The 9,723-nt window shown below is 49.9% G+C and overlaps 1 pseudogene; it reads left to right on the top strand.

Moving 5' to 3' along the window:
* Positions 1-1,647: 1,647 nt before the first annotated feature.
* Positions 1,648-1,765, top strand: LOC124608066 (annotated as a pseudogene).
* Positions 1,766-9,723: the final 7,958 nt, after the last annotated feature.

The following is a 9,723-nucleotide window of genomic DNA, read 5'->3' as shown; positions in this document are numbered from 1 at the left end:
CACCGGTGTGTCAGACCCACCATACTTGCTCCGGACACTGCGAGAGGGCTGTACAAGCAATGATCACACGCACGGCACAGCGGACACACCAGGAACCGCGGTGTTGGCCGTCGAATGGCGCTAGCTGCGCAGCATTTGTGCACCGCCGCCGTCAGTGTCAGCCAGTTTGCCGTGGCATACGGAGCTCCATCAACACTGGTAGCATGCCGCGACAGCGTGGACGTGAACCGTATGTGCAGTTGACGGACTTTGAGCGAGGGCGTATAGTGGGCATGCGGGAGGCCGGGTGGACGTACAGCCGAATTGCTCAACACGTGGGGCGTGAGGTCTCCACAGTACATCGATGTTGTCGCCAGTGGTCGGCGGAAGGTGCACGTGCCCGTCGACCTGGGACCGGACCGCAGCGACGCACGGATGCACGCCAAGACCGTAGGATCCTACGCAGTGCCGTAGGGGACCGCACCGCCACTTCCCAGCAAATTAGGGACACTGTTGCTCCTGGGGTATCGGCGAGGACCGTTCGCAACCGTCTCCATGAAGCTGGGCTACGGTCCCGCACACCCTTAGGCCGTCTTCCGCTCACGCCCCAACATCGTGCAGCCCGCCTCCAGTGGTGTCGCGACAGGCGTGAATGGAGGGACGAATGGAGACGTGTCGTCTTCAGCGATGAGAGTCGCTTCTGCCTTGGTGCCAATGATGGTCGTATGCGTGTTTGGCGCCGTGCAGGTGAGCGCCACAATCAGGACTGCATACGACCGAGGCACACAGGGCCAACACCCGGCATCATGGTGTAGGTAGCGATCTCCTACACTGGCCGTACACCACTGGTGATCGTCGAGGGGACACTGAATAGTGTACGGTACATCCAAACCGTCATCGAACCCATCGTTCTACCATTCCTAGACCGGCAAGGGAACTTGCTGTTCCAACAGGACAATGCACGTCCGCGTGTATCCCGTGCCACCCAACGTGCCCTAGAAGGTGTAAGTCAACTACCCTGGCCAGCAAGATCTCCGGATCTGTCCCCCATTGAGCATGTTTGGGACTGGATGAAGCGTCGTCTCACGCGGTCTGCACGTCCAGCACGAACGCTGGTCCAACTGGGGCGCCAGGTGGAAATGGCATGGCAAGCCGTTCCACAGGACTACATCCAGCATCTCTACGATCGTCTCCATGGGAGAATAGCAGCCTGCATTGCTGCGAAAGGTGGATATACACTGTACTAGTGCCGACATTGTGCATGCTCTGTTGCCTGTGTCTATGTGCCTGTGGTTCAGTCAGTGTGATCATGTGATGTATCTGACCCCAGGAATGTGTCAATAAAGTTTCCCCTTCCTGGGACAATGAATTCACGGTGTTCTTATTTCAATTTCCAGGAGTGTATATCTAATCCAAAACATTTCAGTTATGAGACGTACCATTTATCAATAAAACTATTTATCAGTAAAAACGACGAACTGTAGACTACAGAGTATCTACAGTTCGTATTTTTCATTGATAAATATGAAATTTTCCCATCAAGTAGGACGGAAGAGTACGTTAAGACATTGAAACAACTACTTCTTTAACAAATTGTCTTACTTTTGCATTCCCATGTACTAGGCATTTTACTATATTGAAGAAATTACTCTAATGTTCATGTTTATTGCCAGCGGCCCATCCGCAGTGGTAACACCGGTTCCCGTCAGATAACCGAAGTTAAGCGCTGTCGGGCTGGGCTAGTACTTGAATGGGTGACCAACCGGAAGGCCGAGTGCTGTGGAAATTGGGGTGCACTCACCTCTTGTGAGGCAAACTAAGGAGCTACTTTATTGAGAAGTAGCGGCTCCCATCTCGTAAACTGACATGCGGCTGGGAGAGCGGTGTGCTGACCACATGCCGCTCCAAATCCGCATCCAGTGACGCCTGCGGGCTGAGGATGACTCGGCCGCCGGTTGGTACCGTTGGGGGCCTACATGTCCTGTTCGGGGTGAGGTTTTTTATGCTCATATTTATAACCTGATAACATTAAAGCAGATCCTACGAAGAAGTCCCAGCTGGTCCGACGCGTATTCTTGCTGACCACAGAGTTTCCTCAGCATCACACAAATAGTTCATAGAGACGGCGCCATGTGTGTACAAGCATTGTCCTGTTGAAAAATGGCGCCACAGTGCTGTCGTATGAGAGGTAACACCATGAGAACGCAGGGTGTCCGTGATGTATGTTGTGCCATCAGAGTTACCGTAAACACTACCAGTCATGACCCGAAGTCATACCTGATAGTCGTCCCACAACGACGCGATATGTAACACCACCCCACCTCACCTAAAACCTGTAAGAAAGGGACCCCTCCCACACTTCCTGACGATGGTCATCTGGGGTAGTGCAAAAGCGCTATCCATCGCTGTACACATTGCAACATCATTTACCAGCAGTTCGCGCTTCCAGACTAAAGCATCACTCCAGGAGCAGCCGTTTCTGTTGCGGTGTTATTGGCAGCCTACGCATGGGACAGCAATTTCCTGGTTCGGCTGCTTTTAGTCTCCGACTAATGACACAGAATGTTGCAGGAAGTCCATTTCTTGTCGTCTGACGGCAGTTTAGCACAGCATGTTGTAACACCAACCATGAATGGGACAACGCGACTTGTGCACACTGTTAAGTTTGTCGACATCCTCAAGCCTATATCGCGCGCGGATGGACACATTGTGGCAAGGAGGGTTTATAGCATCGGAAGTTGCCCTCTAAATTGCTGTACAGCACTGAGACGACATTCGAACGGCTATCGCTGAAACAAAGCGTGAGGTTTTGCGTCGTAGTGGTCACCAGCTGATGACTGCTACCTAAAATTTATGCCTCTTAGATATTTGGTGGAGAATGCAACAGAACTGTGCAGTGCCATTTGGAGGCAGCTGTGAAGGCTTTGCCGACCCAGATAGTATGCATCCGTCTGCTCAGCGCCGTGGTGTGCGAAGAATGTAGGCAGGGGGTGGGGGGGGGGGGGGGGCGTCTGGAGTGGAACATGAGTCAGTGACGTCAGGTTGTTTTCACTGACATATGTAGAACTTTTATGACGCCAGATAATCATCGGCGGAGAGAGTTTACGTGGCCAGGTACCACGGGTTTAGTGGGGAAGTGGGTCAGGCATATTTTGGGATGATATGATGGACCGAAGTTGTGCACTTCTCGTCACTGTCGAGGATACTTGAGGGCTGTACAGTACCCGCACAGGGGCCTCCTGTTGTCTTTCAAGATTCGTGATGGCAATGCACGAGCACTCTGTGCCCACCCTGTGAATACCTTCCTCTAGGAGTCAGGAATAAAGCAAAGGAAATAGCCTGCGGTGTCTGCTCATATAAAACCTGCTGAGCGTGCTTCGCAGCAGTTGAAATTTGTTTTGCGTCCTCGCGGGAGCCTACCTCAGTAGGCCTCCAGGATGGGATGGGGAACAGACTTGAGCAGTAACGTTTCAACCACACTGGAAATGTTATGCTGAGCGGTATCTACAGATATTTCAATGCAGTGGGTGGAGCAATATGCTACTGAGTCGTACCCATAAGCAGTTTCTGATTTCACTGATGTGCAAATACACTGCAGGCCATACAAACAGCATCTCCAAAAAGGCTGCATACAATGCGCGTCAAAGTAGTACGAAGCATGCTACACGCATGGATTCGCAAGTGATTAGCATTTCAGTGCAAACATACAATCTACATGTGAAGGATGATTTCGAGGCTGTATTCTTATTCAGAAATAGCATTTGCCTTGAGAAAGTCGTATTACGCGTGAAGTAAGAAGTAGAAACTTTCGGAATCCAACAATGGTAGCATTTTTGAGGTCTCTGAATACTTAATATATTGCTCACGATATATCTGATTCCATTGGTAGGGTTCCCACGATTGTCACGTGAACATGGAATCGATTGATTTCAGGGGCCAAAATCAATGCTATCGTGTACATCAGCGGCACCACGTAACTAGCGCCCGAAAGGACTGACATATTGTACTCCAAGCCATATGGGATCGTTCAGCACCGTCATGGACATGGGGTTCTTTGCAGCTAGGGGAGTATCCACACAGGCAGTGCAACAGTGTCTGGAGGACCACAGACGATCAGCAAGACAACCATCGTTGCAGCTTGCCTTGATGCAGCAGCAGACTGTGGCATGCCGACATGGTATGCCCATTAACAACAATGGACGCTGTTTTTAGTTGAATACGAGTTGTGCAAACAAGTTGACAATGGAATTACACATACGTGGAGGCTCTATAGAGAACGAACGTTGTCAACTTGCTACAACATCCAAAAGGTGATTGTTGTCATTGTCATCGATCTATGGGACCAGCACATGGCGTGATAGCTTGGTGTATCATAGGGTACACATCAGGATCGCCTTTGGTCCACGTAACTGGATTATCAATGGGATAAAGCAAGATCACACATTGCCCTTGTGTTCCTGATACTTCTATATGCAGAGGGTATTCGACTGTTGCCCTAACCATCATGTTCTCCAGATACCTCACCCACTGAAAACGTCTGAACATAGTTGCCACCACTTGTCATCCACACTATGACTGATGAACTCTGGCCCGAACAAAAGTACCATGGAATAACATATTAGTGTCTCTCAACTAAGCTCGCAACATTTGGGCAGACATTATCCTACAACAGAGTGATGCCATCAGTCAACATTGCTGGGCGTTTGGACTTGACGGGGCACTTCAGTTTTTGCAAAGTATCCACATACCGCTGTGAGTTAGTTATGGCTCCGTGTTCCAGAAAGTCAATGAGCAGCGGGCCCATTCAGTGAGCCGGCCAGTGTGGCCGAGCGGTTCTAGGCGCTTCAGTCTGGAACCGTGCAACCACTACAGTCGCAGGTTCGAATCCTGCCTCGGGCATGGATGTGTGTTATGTCCTTAGCTTAGTTAGGTTTAAGTAGTTCTAAGTTCTAGGGGACTGATGACCTCAGATGTTGAGTCCCATAGTGCTCAGAGCCAGAGCCATGCAGTGAAAGGAAAAGATCATTACGACTTTCGTGAAGATGGCGTGCCTATTGTTCTACTCTGCTGGGAAACCCTTACACATACTCCATACAGGCCCGATCTCTCCTGATGCGATTTCCATATCTTTGGTACCCCGAAGAAGACATTCGTGTCCGTCGATTTGCTTTCGAGGAAGAGATGCCCGCATGGGCACAATCGTGGCTCCGTAGACAACCGCAAACATTTTTTCATTGACCGTCTTGTCTCACACTGGGATAAGTGTATAGACTGGAAACAGCAGAGTATCTATAACACTTCCTTTGGAACGCCAGATATACAGTAACTTGTGTTTCATCTCTAACTTCCCGTCAATTACTTCGAAATGTTTCCTTTCTTCCAGGAAACCACAAATAAAGTCGCTCAACTGAGGCGATACTCCACAGGCATGTAAACTGATTAAGAAGCTGGTAGTGAGGAACTGTGTCATAAGCCATTTGAGATCTCTATTCAATAGTACTGTTACATCATGCGAACAAGGGGCCAGTTGTGTTCCACGAAGTATTTCGTAACGAAACATAGTATGTGTTCCAAAATCCTGTTGCCAACTGTTGTCAGTGATAGAAGTGTATAATTCAGCGTATCATTTCTATTTCCTTTCTTGTGTATTGATGTGACTTGTGCAAGTTTCCAGTCCTTGTATATGGATCATTCGTCGATGAGCGGTTGTGTGTAATTGCTAAAGATGAAGCTCTTACCTCAGCATACTTCCAAAAGGAACCTAATTGATATGCATGCTGGACTAGAAGACTTGCCTTTAAGTGACTTTTGCTTCACTACACCGAGTGTGTCTACAAGTCACTGATGTAGCTGTCCTTGATTTTAATTCTGGAATATTTACTGCATCTTCTTTGGCGGAGGAATTTCGGAAAACAGTGTTTAGTAATTTCGCTTTAGCGGCTCTGTCATCTGGAATATTACCATATCTATAGCACAATGATGCTGAAACAGAAGTTTCATTTGTAGAAGCTATGAAAAGCATCTCACATTGAAGTTCGACCTAAGTTTTTACAGTTTCTCTAAAATATCGCCGGCAGTGAACGAATGATGAGTTACAGGAGGCTTCTATATCTACATTTATACTGCGCAAGCCCCACAACGATGCGTGGCGGAGGGCACTTTACATGTCACTGTCATTACCTCCCTTTCCTGATCCACTCGCATATGGTTCGCGGGAAAAACGACTGCCGGAACGCCTCCGTGCGCGCTCGAATCTCTCTAATTTTACATTCGTGATATCCTCGGGAGGTATAAGTAGGGGGAAGCAATATATTCGATACCTCATCCAGAAACGCAACTTCTCGAAACTTGGAGAGCAAGCTACACCGCGATGCAGAGCGCCTCTTTTGCGGAGTCTGCTACTTGAGTTTGCTTAACATCACCGTAACGCTGTCACGCTTACCAAATAACCCTGCGACGAAACGCGCCGCTCTTCTTTGGATCTTCTCTATCTCCTCTGTCAAACCGACCTGGTTCGGATCCCTCACTGATGAGCATTACTCAAGTATAGGCCGAACGAGTGTTTTGTAAGCCACCTCTTTTGTTGATGGACTACATTTTCTAAGGGCTCTCCCAATGAATCTCAACCTGGCACCCGCCTTACCAACAATTAATTTTATATGATCATTCCACTTCAAATCGTTCCGTACGCATACTCCCAGATATTTTACAGAAGTAACTGCTACCAGTGTTTGTTCCGCTATCATATCATCATACAATAAAGGATCCTTCTTTCTATGTATTCGCAATACATTACATTTGTCTATGTTAAGGGTCAGTTGCCACTCCCTGCACCAAGTGCCTATCCGCTGCAGATCTTCCTGCATTTCGCTGCAATTTTCTAATGCTGCAACTTCTCTGTATACTACAGCATCATCCGCGAAAAGCCGCATGGAACTCCCGACACTATCTACTAGGTCATTTATATACACTCCTGGAAATGGAAAAAAGAACACATTGACACCGGTGTGTCAGACCCACCATACTTGCTCCGGACACTGCGAGAGGGCTGTACAAGCAATGATCACACGCACGGCACAGCGGACACACCGGGAACCGCGGTGTTGGCCGTCTAATGGCGCTAGCTGCGCAGCATTTGTGCACCGCCGCCGTCAGTGTGAGCCAGTTTCCCGTGGCATACGGAGCTCCATCGCAGTCTTTAACACTGGTAGCATGTCGCGAGAGCGTGGACGTGAACCGTATGTGCAGTTGACGGACTTTGAGCGAGGGCGTATAGTGGGCATGCGGGAGGCCGGGTGGACGTACCGCCGAATTGCTCAACAAGTGGGGCGTGAGGTCTCCACAGTACATCGATGTTGTCGCCAGTGGTCGGCGGAAGGTGCACGTGCCCGTCGACCTGGGACCGGACCGCAGCGACGCACGGATGCACGCCAAGACCGTAGGATCCTACGCAGTGCCGTAGGGGACTGCACCGCCACTTCCCAGCAAATTAGGGACACTGTTGCTCCTGGGGTATCGGCGAGGACCATTCGCAACCGTCTCCATGAAGCTGGGCTGCGGTCCCGCACACCGTTAGGCCGTCTTCCGCTCACGCCCCAACATCGTGCAGCCCGCCTCCAGTGGTGTCGCGACAGGCGTGAATGGAGGACGAATGGAGACGTGTCGTCTTCAGCGATGAGAGTCGCTTCTGCCTTGGTGCCAATGATGGCCGTATGCGTGTTTGGCGCCGTAAAGGTGAGCGCCACAATCAGGACTGCATACGACCGAGGCACACAGGGCCAACACCCGGCATCATGGTGTGGGGAGCGATCTCCTACACTGGCCGTACACCACTGGTGATCGTCGAGGGGACACTGAATAGTGCACGGTACATCCAAACCGTCATCGAACCCATCGTTCTACCATTCCTAGACCGGCAAGGGTACTTGCTGTTCCAACAGGACAATGCACGTCCGCATGTACCCCGTGCCACCCAACGTGCTCTAGAAGGTGTAAGTCAACTACCCTGGCCAGCAAGATCTCCGGATCTGTCCCCCATTGAGCATGTTTGGGACTGGATGAAGCGTCGTCTCACGCGGTCTGCACGTCCAGCACGAACGCTGGTCCAACTGAGGCGCCAGGTGGAAATGGCATGGCAAGCCGTTCCACAGGACTACATCCAGCATCTCTACGATCGTCTCCATGGGAGAATAGCAGCCTGCATTGCTGCGAAGGGTGGATATACACTGTACTAGTGCCGACATTGTGCATGCTCTGTTGCCTGTGTCTATGTGCCTGTGGTTCTGTCAGTGTGATCATGTGATGTATCTGACCCCAGGAATGTGTCAATAAAGTTTCCCCTTCCTGGGACAATGAATTCACGGTGTTCTTATTTCAATTTCCAGGAGTGTATATTGTGAAAGGCAATGGTCCCATAACACTCCCCCGTGGTACGCCAGAGGTTACTTTAACGTCTGTAGACGTCTTTCCATTGAGAACAACATGCTGTGTTCTGTTTACTAAAAACTCTTCAATCCAGTCACACAGCTGGTCTGATATTCCGTAGGCTCTTACTTTGTTTATCAGGCGACAGTGCGGAACTGTATCGAACGCCTTCCGGGAGTCAAGGAATATGGCATCTACCTGGGAGCCTGTATCTAATATTTTCTGGGTCAAATGAACAAATAAAGCGAGTTGGGTCTTACACGATCGCTGTTTCCGGAATCCATGTTGATTCCTACAGAGTAGATTCTGGATTTCCAGAAATTACATGATACGCGAGCAGAGAACATGTTCTAAAATTCTACAACAGGTCGATGTCAGACATATAGGCTTATAGTTTTGCGCATCTGCTCGACGACCCTTCTTGAAAACTGGGACTACCTGTGCTCTTTTAGTTCCGAAATGTCTCACTCTCTGGTAAACTAGAGCAGTTGTGCAACTTGACGGCCGCTCGGCGGTGGATGGCAGAACGCGCAGCGGAGCGACGGAGGAGACCGCGGCGCAGTACGGAGCGGCCGCTTGCGAAACGCTTCCTGGGTCAGGGCGGCGGCGGCCCCCCCAAGGTCAAGGACGGCTGAGCCCGTGGCGTTTACATAAGGTAAGTCCGCCGTGGCGTGCTGACGTCAGCGGCACGCCGCGTCGCAGGTGGCGGCCCGGGCCGGGCAAGGACGCGGGGGCCCGCCGGGATGCGCGCAGCGCTGTGTGATCTACTTGTCCCCTCTACGGCGCGCGTCGCGCTTGCCAACACAGGCCAGGCCAAGAATCGTGTCTACTACTATCCAGCGGGATTTCCGGTCTCGGAGCTTTATTTTATACTCATATTCAACGTTTCTTACCTGAAAAAATTATTTTTCCATACAAATCTTTATTGACAAACAAAAGTACATATCTTAAATGCACTACTGGCGATTAAAATTGCTACACCAAGAAGAAATGCAGATGATAAACGGGTATTCATTGGACAATTATATTGAACTGACATGTGATTACATTTTCACGCAATTTAGTTTCATATATTCAGGGAAATCAGTACCGAGAACAACCACCTCTGGCTGTAATAACGGCCTTGACACGCCTGGGCATTGAGTCAAACATAGCTTGGATGGCGCGTACAGGTACAGCTGCCCATGCAGCTTAAACACGATACCACAGTTCATCAAGAGTAGTGACTTGCGTATTGTGACGAGCCACTTGCTCGACCATCATTCAACAGACGTTTTTCAATTGGTGCCGTCGTGCATTATCCTGTTGAAATGTAGGGTT

The sequence above is a fragment of the Schistocerca americana genome, chromosome 3 (assembly GCF_021461395.2).
Source record: "Schistocerca americana isolate TAMUIC-IGC-003095 chromosome 3, iqSchAmer2.1, whole genome shotgun sequence".
Taxonomy (NCBI): Eukaryota; Metazoa; Arthropoda; class Insecta; order Orthoptera; family Acrididae; genus Schistocerca; species Schistocerca americana.
The sequence above is the reverse complement of the archived record's forward strand: the minus strand, read 5'-3'. Positions and strand labels throughout refer to the sequence as shown.